The sequence below is a fragment of the Rattus norvegicus genome, chromosome 8, assembly GCF_036323735.1.
Source record: "Rattus norvegicus strain BN/NHsdMcwi chromosome 8, GRCr8, whole genome shotgun sequence".
In the NCBI taxonomy this organism is placed as follows: Eukaryota; Metazoa; Chordata; class Mammalia; order Rodentia; family Muridae; genus Rattus; species Rattus norvegicus.
The window spans coordinates 20,338,088-20,349,277 of record NC_086026.1 but is presented as its reverse complement, the minus strand read 5'-3'; the positions used below and the strand labels follow the sequence as shown (position 1 = coordinate 20,349,277).

General features: G+C 46.0%; 1 non-coding gene and 1 pseudogene across 1 annotated transcript; one reads left to right on the top strand and one right to left on the bottom strand.

The window, feature by feature from the left end:
- Positions 1-4,433: 4,433 nt before the first annotated feature.
- LOC120094473 (small nucleolar RNA SNORA55) lies at positions 4,434-4,553 on the bottom strand. The gene has a single exon (XR_005488782.1). It is a non-coding gene; the product is annotated as a small nucleolar RNA SNORA55 (small nucleolar RNA).
- Positions 4,554-4,657: 104 nt separating this feature from the next.
- LOC120094416 (U1 spliceosomal RNA) lies at positions 4,658-4,799 on the top strand (annotated as a pseudogene).
- The last annotated feature ends 6,391 nt before the right edge of the window (positions 4,800-11,190 follow it).

The following is an 11,190-nucleotide window of genomic DNA, read 5'->3' as shown; positions in this document are numbered from 1 at the left end:
TGTGAATGGGTTGGTGTTCCCTTCCTTCCCCTGGGAGTTTCTCCTGGCTACAGGAGATAGCCACTTCAGTCTCCATATCCCCCACTGCTAGGAGTCTCAGCTAGGGTCACCAGCATACACTCCAGGGAGCCTCCCTACCCCAGGTCTCTGACTTGCCCCAGAGATGCTCCCCGGAGATGACCCATTTTAGTTTTCTCCTCTGGTCTCCCATTACTCTCCCCACACCTGATCCCCCCACCCCGGCCCTTCCACCTCCCCTCTTCCACAGTCCGCTCCCTTTATCCACTTCTGATGTCTATTTTATTCCTGTTCTGAGTGAAATTCACACACCCTCCCTTGGGTCCTCCTTGTTAATTAGTTTCTTTGGGTCTGTAGGGTGCAGCATAGTGTGTTGGTTTATATTTGTTTGGCCTAGGGAGCGGTGCTACTAAGAAGAGGTGTGGCCTTGTTGGAATAGGTGTGACACTGTGGGATGGGCTTAAACACTTTCAGCCTAGCTGCCAGGAAGAGAATCTTCAACTAGGAGCCTTCAGATGAAGACAGAACTCTCAGCTCCTCCCGCACCCTGCCTGCCTGGATGCTGCCATGTTTCTGTGTTGATGATAATGGACTGAACCTCTGAACCTGTAAGCCAGCCCCAATTAAATGTTGTCCTTTATAAGGGTTGCCTTGGTCATGGTGTATGTTCACTTGAGTTTTTGATCTTAGCCATTCTCCTCTGCCAGTGTGCTCAACGCAGTTCCCCACTCGGCCTTCTCTTAGATTTAGTGTGTCCGGTTTTATGTTGAGGTCTTTGATCCACTTGGGTTTGACTTTTGTTCAAGATGATAAATATGGGTCTATTTGCAACGTTCTAAATGCAGACATCCAGTTAGACCAGAACCATCTGTTTCACATGCTTCCTTTTTCCATTGTATGGTTTTGGCTTCTGTGACAAAAATCAAGTGTTCATAGGTGTGTGGGTTTATTTCTGGGTCTTTGAGTCTATTCCATGGCTCAACCTGTCTGTTCTTATGCCAGCATCGTGCAATTTTTCTTACTGTTGCTCTGCACTACACCTTGAAATTAAGGATGGTGACTCCCCCACAAGTTCTTTTATTATACGGGATTGTTGTGACTATCTTGGATTTTATGTTTTTTTCTATATGAAGCTGAGAATTGTATTTTCAAGGTCTGTAAAGAATTACGTTGGAATTTTGATGGGGATTGCACTGAATCTGTAGATTGTTTTTGGTAAGACAGCTATTTTTCCTATGTTAATCCTGCCAATCCCTGAGCAGGGGAGATCTTTCCATCTTCTCATATCTTCTTAGATTTCTTCAGAGACTTGAAGTTCTTGTCATACAGATCTTTCACTTGCTTGGTTAAAGTTATACCAAGGTATTTTATATTATTTGTGGCTATTGCAAAGGGTGTTGTTTCCCTAATTTCCTTCTAAGCCCGTTTGTATAAAGGAGGGCTGTTGATTTTTCTATTTTTAGTTGATTTTGTACCCAGCCACTTTATTGAAGTTGTTTATCAGCTGTAGGAGTTCTCTGGTAGAATTTGGGGTCACTTATGTATACTATCCTGTCATCTGCAAATAGTGACGCTTTACCTTCTCCCTTTCCCATTTGTATTCCCTGCTTTCCTACTGCTTTCTTACTGCTCTGGCTAGAACTTCAAGTACCATGTTGAATAGAGAGGGAGAGAGTGAGCCTTGCCCTGTCCCTGATTTGATTTTAGTGGAATTGCCTTAAGTTTCTCTCCATTTAATTTGATGTTGCCTACTGGATTGCTATACATTGTCTTTATTATGTTTAGGTATGAACCTTGTATCCCTAATTTCTCCAAGACTTTTAACATGAAGGGATGTTCAATTTTGTCAAAGGCCTTTTCAACATCTAATGAGACGATTATGTGTTTTTTTTTTTCTTTGTTAGTTTATATGGTGGATTACATTGATGGATTTTCATGTATTGAACCATCCCTGCATCCCTGGGATGAAGCCTAATTGATTATGGTGAATGATTTTTTTGTGTGGTTTTGGATTCAATATTCATGAATAATTGGTCTGACATTCTCTTTCTTTATTTCTTTATTGAGTCTTTGTGTGGTTTGGGTATCAGGGTGACTGTAGCCTCATAGGATGAGTTTGACAATGTTTCTTCTGTTTCTATTTTGTGGAATAGTTTAAGGAGTATTGATACTAGCTCTTCTTTGAAACCCTGGCAGAATTCTAAGCTAAAAAAAATCACCTAACCCTGGCCTTTTCTGGGTTGGGAAACTTTTAATGATTGCTTCCATTTCTTTAGGGGTTGTGGGACTGTTTAAATAGTTTAGCTGATCTTGACTTTGGTAAGTGGTATTTATCAATAAAAATATCCATTTTGTTTAGATTTTTCAATTTTGTGGAGTATAGGCTTTTAAAGTAAGACCTAATTCTTTGAATTTCCTCAGTTTCTGTTGTTATGTCTCCCTTTTCATTCTGATTTTGTTAATTTGGATACTGTCTGTCTCTGTGCCTTTTAGTTAGTTTGGTTACGGGTTTATGTAGGATGATGTCATTATGCAGGTGAAGGCAGGTACAAGATAGAATGAGGCCTGTCATTGGATGAGAAAGAGGATGGTCAGGAGAAAACTTTTAGGGAAGAGGAGGAGACTGGAACGAAGAGGGAAGCAGCTGAGAGAACATGGAAGCTGATGTTAAGATTCCTCTCTGCACCTTTACAGGTTGTTATGAATGTTCTTAAGGGGTGGATGTGTACAGGGCTTTGTATGTCTAGGTGGGCAATTATATCTTATCAATTGGATCAGAGGTTGTTGTGTTGTGTGTTCTTTCCTGTGGTGATTTAAGTTCAAGAGAGTGTGTGGCGACTGGGACACTGGGCCACCATGGAGTTGGGATGTGTGTTTCTGGCATGGAAACCTGCCTTGGGAACTAGGTGGGTAGAGAGATTGCTGCCAGGCTCAGAGAGAGGCCATCAGCAGTGTGATATGGGATGGGGCAGAGCTGGCGAGATGCTTTGCTGACTGAGATGAAGACACATCTACCAGATATCTTGGGGCACTACGGTGCCAGACCTAGTGCAGGGTAAAAGACAGCACTTTTTTAAAAAATAATTTTACAGCAACAGGTTTATCTATCTTGTTGATTTTTCTCAAAGAATCAGCTTTCGGTTTTGTTGATTCTTTGAATCCTGCCATCTACTCCTCTTGGGAGAATTTGCTTCTTTTTGTTCTAGAGTTTTCAGGTGTGCTTTTAAGCTGCTAGTGTAAGATCTCTCCATTTCTTCTTGAAGGCACTTAATGCTTTGAATTTTCCTCTCAGCACTGCTCTCATTGTGTCCCATAAGTCTGGGTATGCTGTACCGTCATTTTCATTCAGTTCTAGAAAGTCTTTAATTTCTTTGTTTCTTCCCTGACCCAGTTGTAGCGGCTGTGTTCTCATGCTAATTGTGTCACCCAACAAAGCCTGTTTGCAGTGCCCTGCACACAGGCTAAAGGAAGCCTGTCCCCAGTTGCCTCTGATTGGGACATAAAATTGCCAATGTCTGAGCAGGGTGAAGGAGGCAGGATTTTTAGGATTCCCAGGCAGGAAATGCAGGGGAAGGAAGAAGGAATTCTGCCATGAGAGAGATGTATGATGGACCACACCATGAAGGAGAGGAGGGTGAGATGGCCAAAATGTAAGTGCAAAGGATAGCGGCCCCATGGGAGGGCTGCCCAGAAGGAAACAGGCAGCAAAGATAAAATATAGATTTAGAAAGTGTTAACTCAGGAATACCGGAGGGAGTGTGTGCTAACCATAGAGGAGGCTCAGGAAGTGCCCAGCCATTCAGGTAGTAAGGCATATTAAATGCTAAACTCTTAGCTCCTCCAGCACCACCTCTGCTGTGCTTCCCATCATGACAAAATGGGCTAAACCTCTGAGCCTGTAAGCCAGCCCCAATTAAATGTTGTCCTTATAAGAGTTGCCTTGGTCATGGTATCTGTTCTCAGCAGTAAAACCCTACCTAAGACAGCTGTGTCTTTTTATTGGGGAATTTTAAGTCCATTGATGTTGACAGATATTAATAACCAGCAATTGGTAATTCCTGTTATCTTGATGTTGGTGGTAGTGTGCAGGCGTGTGTGTGTGTGTGTGTGTGTGTGTGTGTGTGTGTGTGTGTGTGCGCGCGCGCGCTACAATTTCCCCCTCATTTACAGCAGATAATGCAGCTCCCAGACACAATAAGGGTGTAATATCTTAAATTTCCACCAGGTGGTGCTCTAAGACTGCCAAGTTTCATAGTTGTTGAAAAGGGTAAAGGGGTTGGGTGAGCCTTAGTCTAAAGGCGGAAGGAGGGTAGGACAGCATAATATATATGTATATGCATTATATATGTATATGTATATGTAAATATATTTTAAATTTTGAAAATGGATTTCTTTTTTTCTCTCCCTCTCTCAAGATGTGTGGCGGAGTTATAGAGACAGGCCCCAGGACAGATGGAAACAACCCGTCTGGATTTCCTCTGCTCTACTGTAGCACTGCCTGTCCCCAGACCGGCAGAAAATGGATTTCTTTATACAATATTTTCTTGTTACTGTTTCCTCTTTCCCAACTCCTCTCTGAACCTCCCCAACTCCCCAACCATGTATCTTCTTTTTCTCTCTCATTAGAACACAAACAGGCATATTTACCAGGAAGGGGAAATACTGTGATCATGAAGGTAGTTTTCCCAGGGCAAGGTTTATCTATGACGCTCTGGATGTGCTGGACCCTGTGATTTCCCCAAATTTGTGGTAGTTGGGGACTGCGTTCATGCTTTCTCTTGAAGAAAAGCAAAAAACAAAGGAAAACAAAGGCAACTAAAAATAACTATAATAAAACAGAACAAAAACTAACAAACCAGGGTAGGACAAAGCAAACAGAAGGAAAAAGAAGAGCTGAAGAAAAAGTGCAAGAAACTCAGAGACACAGAAGCACACACAGAAATCCCACAGATACACAAACCAGAAACCATAATATTAAACCCAAAGACCTGGAGGGCTTAGAGATGACAAACAGAAGGTTAGACAGAGCTAGGACACAAAAGCTTCTAAAAACACCATTGACCTTGTTCTGTGTTGATCATCTGCTGCTGGGTGTGGGGCCTGCTCTCAAATACAGTTTGTGAATCCAGTGAGGCTTTACTGGAGAAAACCAATTTTTCCTTTGAGAATTGTTCTCAACTGGAGATAGATTCCGGGTTAGGTTTGAAGCCCTCTGTCCACTCCCTATCAGCTATGGGACACCATCTGACTTAGACCTGTGTAGGCCCTATGCCTGCTGTCCGTCTGAGTTCATGCGTGCATTGATCTTGCTGTGTCTGGAGGGACTTGTTTTCTTGGTGTCCTCCGTCCCCTCTGGCTCTGACACACCTTCCACCTCCTCTTCTGCAGGGTTCCCCAAGTCCTGAAGGAAGACATTTAATGGAGACATCCCATTTAGGGCTGTGTCCCAAGCTCTCACATTCTCTGTACACTGTCCAGTTGCGGGACTCCATATTTGTTCCCACCTGCTGCAGAAGGGAGCTTCTCTGATGCTGGCTGAGCACTGGATAGAGCGGAATGTCCTTCGGTGTCAGTCTGTTGCTGTGTTCCTTTAGCGGGACAGCAGTATTTGGTTTCCCCTTGGGTCCACGGTCTATCTAGTCTCAGGTTCTTTGGGCAATGGTTCCACTTCATGGACTGAACCTTAAATCTGTCCAGATAGTGATGGTTACTCCCACAACCTTGATGCTTCCATTGCACAGGTGTACCTTGTAGGCAGCTCACCGTTGTAGACAGAGGGGTTCGTAGTTGAGTTGGTGCTTACCTTTCTCCTCTGGGGCCTTGCAGTACCACGAACCCTAGTCAGTAGGGGTGGAGGCTCTATCTAGGTAGCACCTTGACTTTTCCATGTCCAGTGAGTTATGCAGGTGGCCTCTTCAACAATAGAACCTTACAGTCAACCAACAGCTTTGACCATTGGAGAGCAACCGATAGCTTTGACCATAGCCAGGATTATTTAAGGGGGTCCATGATTCCCCTTCAGTCAACAACTTGATTAGATGTAATCGTTTCTGGCACTGGAGGTTTTATTCGTTGGCTGTATGTGTACACATATTTTATGTACAGTTGATCCACTATGTGGGTGACTGGCATTAGAAGTCCTTTGTGTTTGTTGTGTATCTCAGCTCTTCCACAACATAGCTTTCATACCTTCCTCTGCGCTCCACACGAAGTCCAACTGTAAGTGCTCAATAAATGGGGGTTTATCTGAGTCCCCAAAGTCATCTTGGAATCAAGCTTCTTTCTCTATTGTCTTTCTGGCCCATGGCATCTGCCACGTTAAATCTCAGAATCATTTTGCTGTCTTTCTAGTCTTTCCATGTGTCCCTGGCTGGCTTCTGGTTCCTTTCTGGAGAACACCTTTCATAAACCTCACCTCACACACCTCTGAGCATTCATCTTCACAGTGAGCTTGACTGACTGGCTTTGGAATCTCCTAGGAGAAAGGTCTCTGAGTGTGTCTGGGGGACACTTCCAGGGAGTTAACTAAGGAAGGAAGATGGACCCTGGACACGGGTGTTACCATCCCATGGATTGGAATGTTGAATTAAATAAAAGGGAGAAAAGGGAGAAGCTATCTGGGTGCTGTTTTCCCTGCTCCCTGCTTCCTGATCTACTAGGGTGTGAGCAAACAGCCATCTTCTTCACAGCCAGCCAGAAGCCCTCCCCATCATGGTGGACAGTATACTCCAAAACAGAGCCAAAATACTTCCTTCTACCTTTGTCTTGCTTGTTGTCAGGCATGCAGTCACAGCCATGAACAAAGTGCCAAGACCTTTCCCTTCCAGGAGGCAACCTGATGCCACATCACAGATAAGGTCTAGGTATCTTGTGGCTTCCCATCTTCCTAACAGCACACCCATTAGCGTCCTGTTCCCACCTGCCCTCTCCTGCTCCTCTCCGTGATGCTGGAAAGCTTGTTTGGATTTCAGTCAACATGACTCCTAGCTTTCCATAGTCTTTCATTCACTTGTCATTGATTCAGAGGGAGTTAGAGTGGGAAAGAGGGACAGCAGGGTGGAGCCGGAACTGGAGCCCTAGCTGAACTGAAGCCTGTGTTTCAGTACTCCTTGTAGCTGACCATGGAGGTGGGCGCCCTGCAGATGCTGGCCTTTTATGAGCCAGAGCATCTCAAAAGACAAGGGTGTCTGGTTGTGACCATGAGCTATAGATCAACTGCGCACCAGGTCAGTATCTCTAGATGGCCTACTCCAACCAGAAACACTAAACTGCCTCAACCGGTAGATCAATGGTGTACACCTGTGATGCCAGACTGGAGGACAGAGAACTCAAAGCCAGCCTGTGTCACATAGACAGACAGACGGACAGACAGACAGACAAAACAAACCAACCATCCACTTGCACACTTCACAGGCACTGTGCAATGCAGCACAAATCCAAAAATTTAAAAATATAATTACTGGGCTGGAGGGATAGCTCAGTGTTTAAGAACACTGGCCACTGTTCCAGAGGATCCCGGTTCAATCACCAGCACCCACACGGCAGGTCACAACTACCTGTAAACTGTTCGAGGGAATCCAATACCCTCTTACAGACATACATGTAGGCAAAATACCAATGCACGTTAAAATAAATAAATTACATTTAAAAAATATATAATTACTGCATGGCCTTGCAATTCCACTTCTGGCTATGTACCCCAAAGAATTAAAAGCTGGGTCTCAAAGACATGCTAGGACCTCAGCTTCACTGCAGCTATGCTCACAGAGGCCAACAGACAGAAGTCATCGGTGGGTCACCAATGTTCAGTGTACTTTGGAGTGCATTGATTTGAGCTAAAACGGAATGTGTCCACATGCCGCACACATTAAGGGAATGAGTGGCCCAGAAACAGTGGCAGGAGGGGGGCGGGGTAGAAATGAAATCAGTGAGTAATATACAAATCTGAACCCATTAACTGTCACAGCTAAGAGGAGACTGAGGCTGGAGGAGCATGTGGGGAAGAGAGGAGTTCTAGCTATATATAGGTCAGCAATGTCAGCCAGCAAAGGGGCCAAGGAAAGGCTCAGAAGAGAGAGCAGTTGTTGAATACAGGAGGGAAATCTCAGGCTGAGAGGACTGAGGACAGAGGACCTGGCAGCAGGGTGAAAACTATTAGGACAGTGGGGTGTGAGGAGAGCCAGAGCTCAGCAGGGATCTTGAGAGTCCCAGCTTTGGCATGCACTGTTTATAGGAGCCCCTCATGGAAGAGAGACACATTCCCTCACAGGACCACGCCGCCACAGGTGTCCCTCACAGGACCGCTTCTCTCACAGGACCACACGCTGCCGGTGTCCTGTTGTGCTTAGGCAGTGAGAATGAAAAGTCAAGACTGAGGTGGGGGTGGGGAGTGGGGGTTGGGGGCTGGGGGTGGTGTGGGGGCAGTGGAGGAACAGTGACAGAACGATGACAGAACAATGAGACTCTGGAGGTGTCCTGGATGTAGAAAGGGTAAGAATTCCTGGTGACTTGGATGAGGAGTGAACGAAAGGGAGTCCAAAGTGACTCCAAGTTGTGGGCTGAGCATGGGAAAGATAAGAGTTAGTACTTAAGGGCTGGAGAGTGGAGAATAGTAGTCTTAATTTCTCCTCCTTCTTTTCCCTTCCTCTCCTCTTCCTGCACCCTTCTCCCTCTCCCCTTTCCTCCTCCCCCTTTCCTCCTCCTCTCTTTCTCTCTTTCTCCTTCCCTCTGCCCCCTCTCTTCCTCCTCTTCCTCCTCCCCTCCCACCTCCTTGAAAGCCTCAGTCCCATTGGCCCTGGGAAGTAGCATCACACAGGAACCTTCTGCCAGCTTCTTCAGAGAGGCAGAGCCCTGACTGGGAAGGGAAGGAATTGTTCCCTTTGCCTACCCTGCTGGTGACGTGTGTGGCCTTGGTAACAGCAACCTCCCACCCCCAGACGTTCTTTATCCACCTGTAAAATGGGTGCAGTAATTTTTACCTACCTCAGAGGTTGGAAGGTTTAATTACTGGTTAAAGCAACATGAAGGCAGATGAAAGCCTGGTAGAAGCACAGGCTGTCATTAGCACGAAGGCTGTTCCCTTTGAACAGCCTGGAGACTGTCCTTTTGACTGAGGTCACTTAATTACCTCTCAGCTCCTTCAGCAGACAAGAATATTACAGCCTCCAGGCTGACCACAAAATCTTTAAACCTTGGCCACCTAAAGGGATTGTAACATCTCAATCACTGGCTTCTGCCCCCTCAATGATCTCTAGTGAAAAGTCAGTTTTTCCTACTACAAACAACCCGTTTATCTAAACCCTTTCAACAGGTGTGGAGAGAAGGAGAAAGTCCATCTTCATTCTAGTTGACTAAGCCTTTCTTACCATAGATCACAGAGAAGACCCAGACATCTATGGGCCAGTGAGGATGTTGCCACGGGGACATAATGGGGCACTGTAGAGACTGCTGGGGCCTTGGGGCTCCTGTTCCTGGGACAGCACTTACTTCGGGGTTCCCACTCTGATGTCCTGCCCTTCTGTAAAGCATGTTCCAGGCAGACTGTGATCTACCCCTCACATCCACCCACACAGAGGCTGTAGTCCAGCCACCTGATTCCCACCCCCTACTCCCTCCACCCTGACATTGCCAACACAGACACAGACACAGACACAAACACACACACAGACACACACACACAGACACAGACAAACACACACAGACACACACACAGACACACAGACACAGACACAGACACAGACACACACACAGACACACACAGACACAAACACACACACAGACACACACACACAGACACAGACAAACACACACACAGACACACACACAGACACACAGACACAGACACACACAGACACAGACACACAGACACAGACACACACAGACACAGACATACACACACAGACACACACACAGACACACAGACACACACACAGACACAGACACACAGACACACACACAGACACACAGACACAGACACACACAGACACAGACACACAGACACAGACACACACAGACACAGACATACACACACAGACACACACAGACACACACACAGACACACACACAGACACAGACACACAGACACACAGACACACACACAGACACAGACACACACAGACACACACACAGATACACAGACACACACACAGACACACAGACACGCACACAGACACAGACACACACACAGATACACAGACACACACACAGACACACAGACACGCACACAGACACAGACACACACACAGATACACAGACACGCACACACACACAGACACACACACAGATACATACACACACACACACACACACACACACACACACACTCATACACAGAGTGCAGGCTGTGTTCCAGCCACCCGTCCCTCCTTGGGCGCCCTAGCCCACACGATCATTCCCACCCATTCCCTGAGAAGGTTGCGCAGCACCTGCTCCCCAGTTCAGCCTCCCTCATGTGAGGATCAGTAGAGACGGTGTTGGGACTCTCAGTGACTAGTGTTTAGCTTTCAGCACATTCTCACTTCTCTTCCTCTGGGGGCCTGCGGACCTTTGCAAAGCAGCTGGTCAGATCATAGGGTTGGGGTGGGGGTGAGTTCTGTTCTTGCCTCTTCTGGGGAGGGATGAGACTGGGGACCGTGAGGGCCTCCCTCCTCTACTTACAGAGTGCAAGACTCGTGACAGGGATAAGAGGGCAGCTCCATGATGGGCTTTCATTTTGGCCAATTCCTGACCGACATCTACACTGACAGATGTGGAAGCCAGAAGCACAGGGGAGAGATGGAGTCAGCAACACCATGATGGGACCCAACTGTACTTTTGTCCAGTTCAAGTTTGGAAGGGGCTGGCTTGGTTCCCTTTTTTGATCCAGTGTTTTCTGGAATACAGAGCTCAATTCTGCCCCACCCACCACTTCTTTGGTGGTCCATGTAATATAAAATGGGTTATGCTTATTTCAGTTCTGAGAGGCAAGCTTCTGCCTTGCACAAAATACTGCCCAGCCTGTGGGATCTGATGCCCTCTTCTGGTGTGTCTGAAGACAGCTACAGTGTACTCAGTTATAGTATATGCATATGCATTAAATAAATACATCTTTTAAAAAAGAAATGAATTAATGTGCAGATTCTCAATACAATTCTAAGCCATTCTGCCTTTACAAGGGAAAATATTTAACGAAGT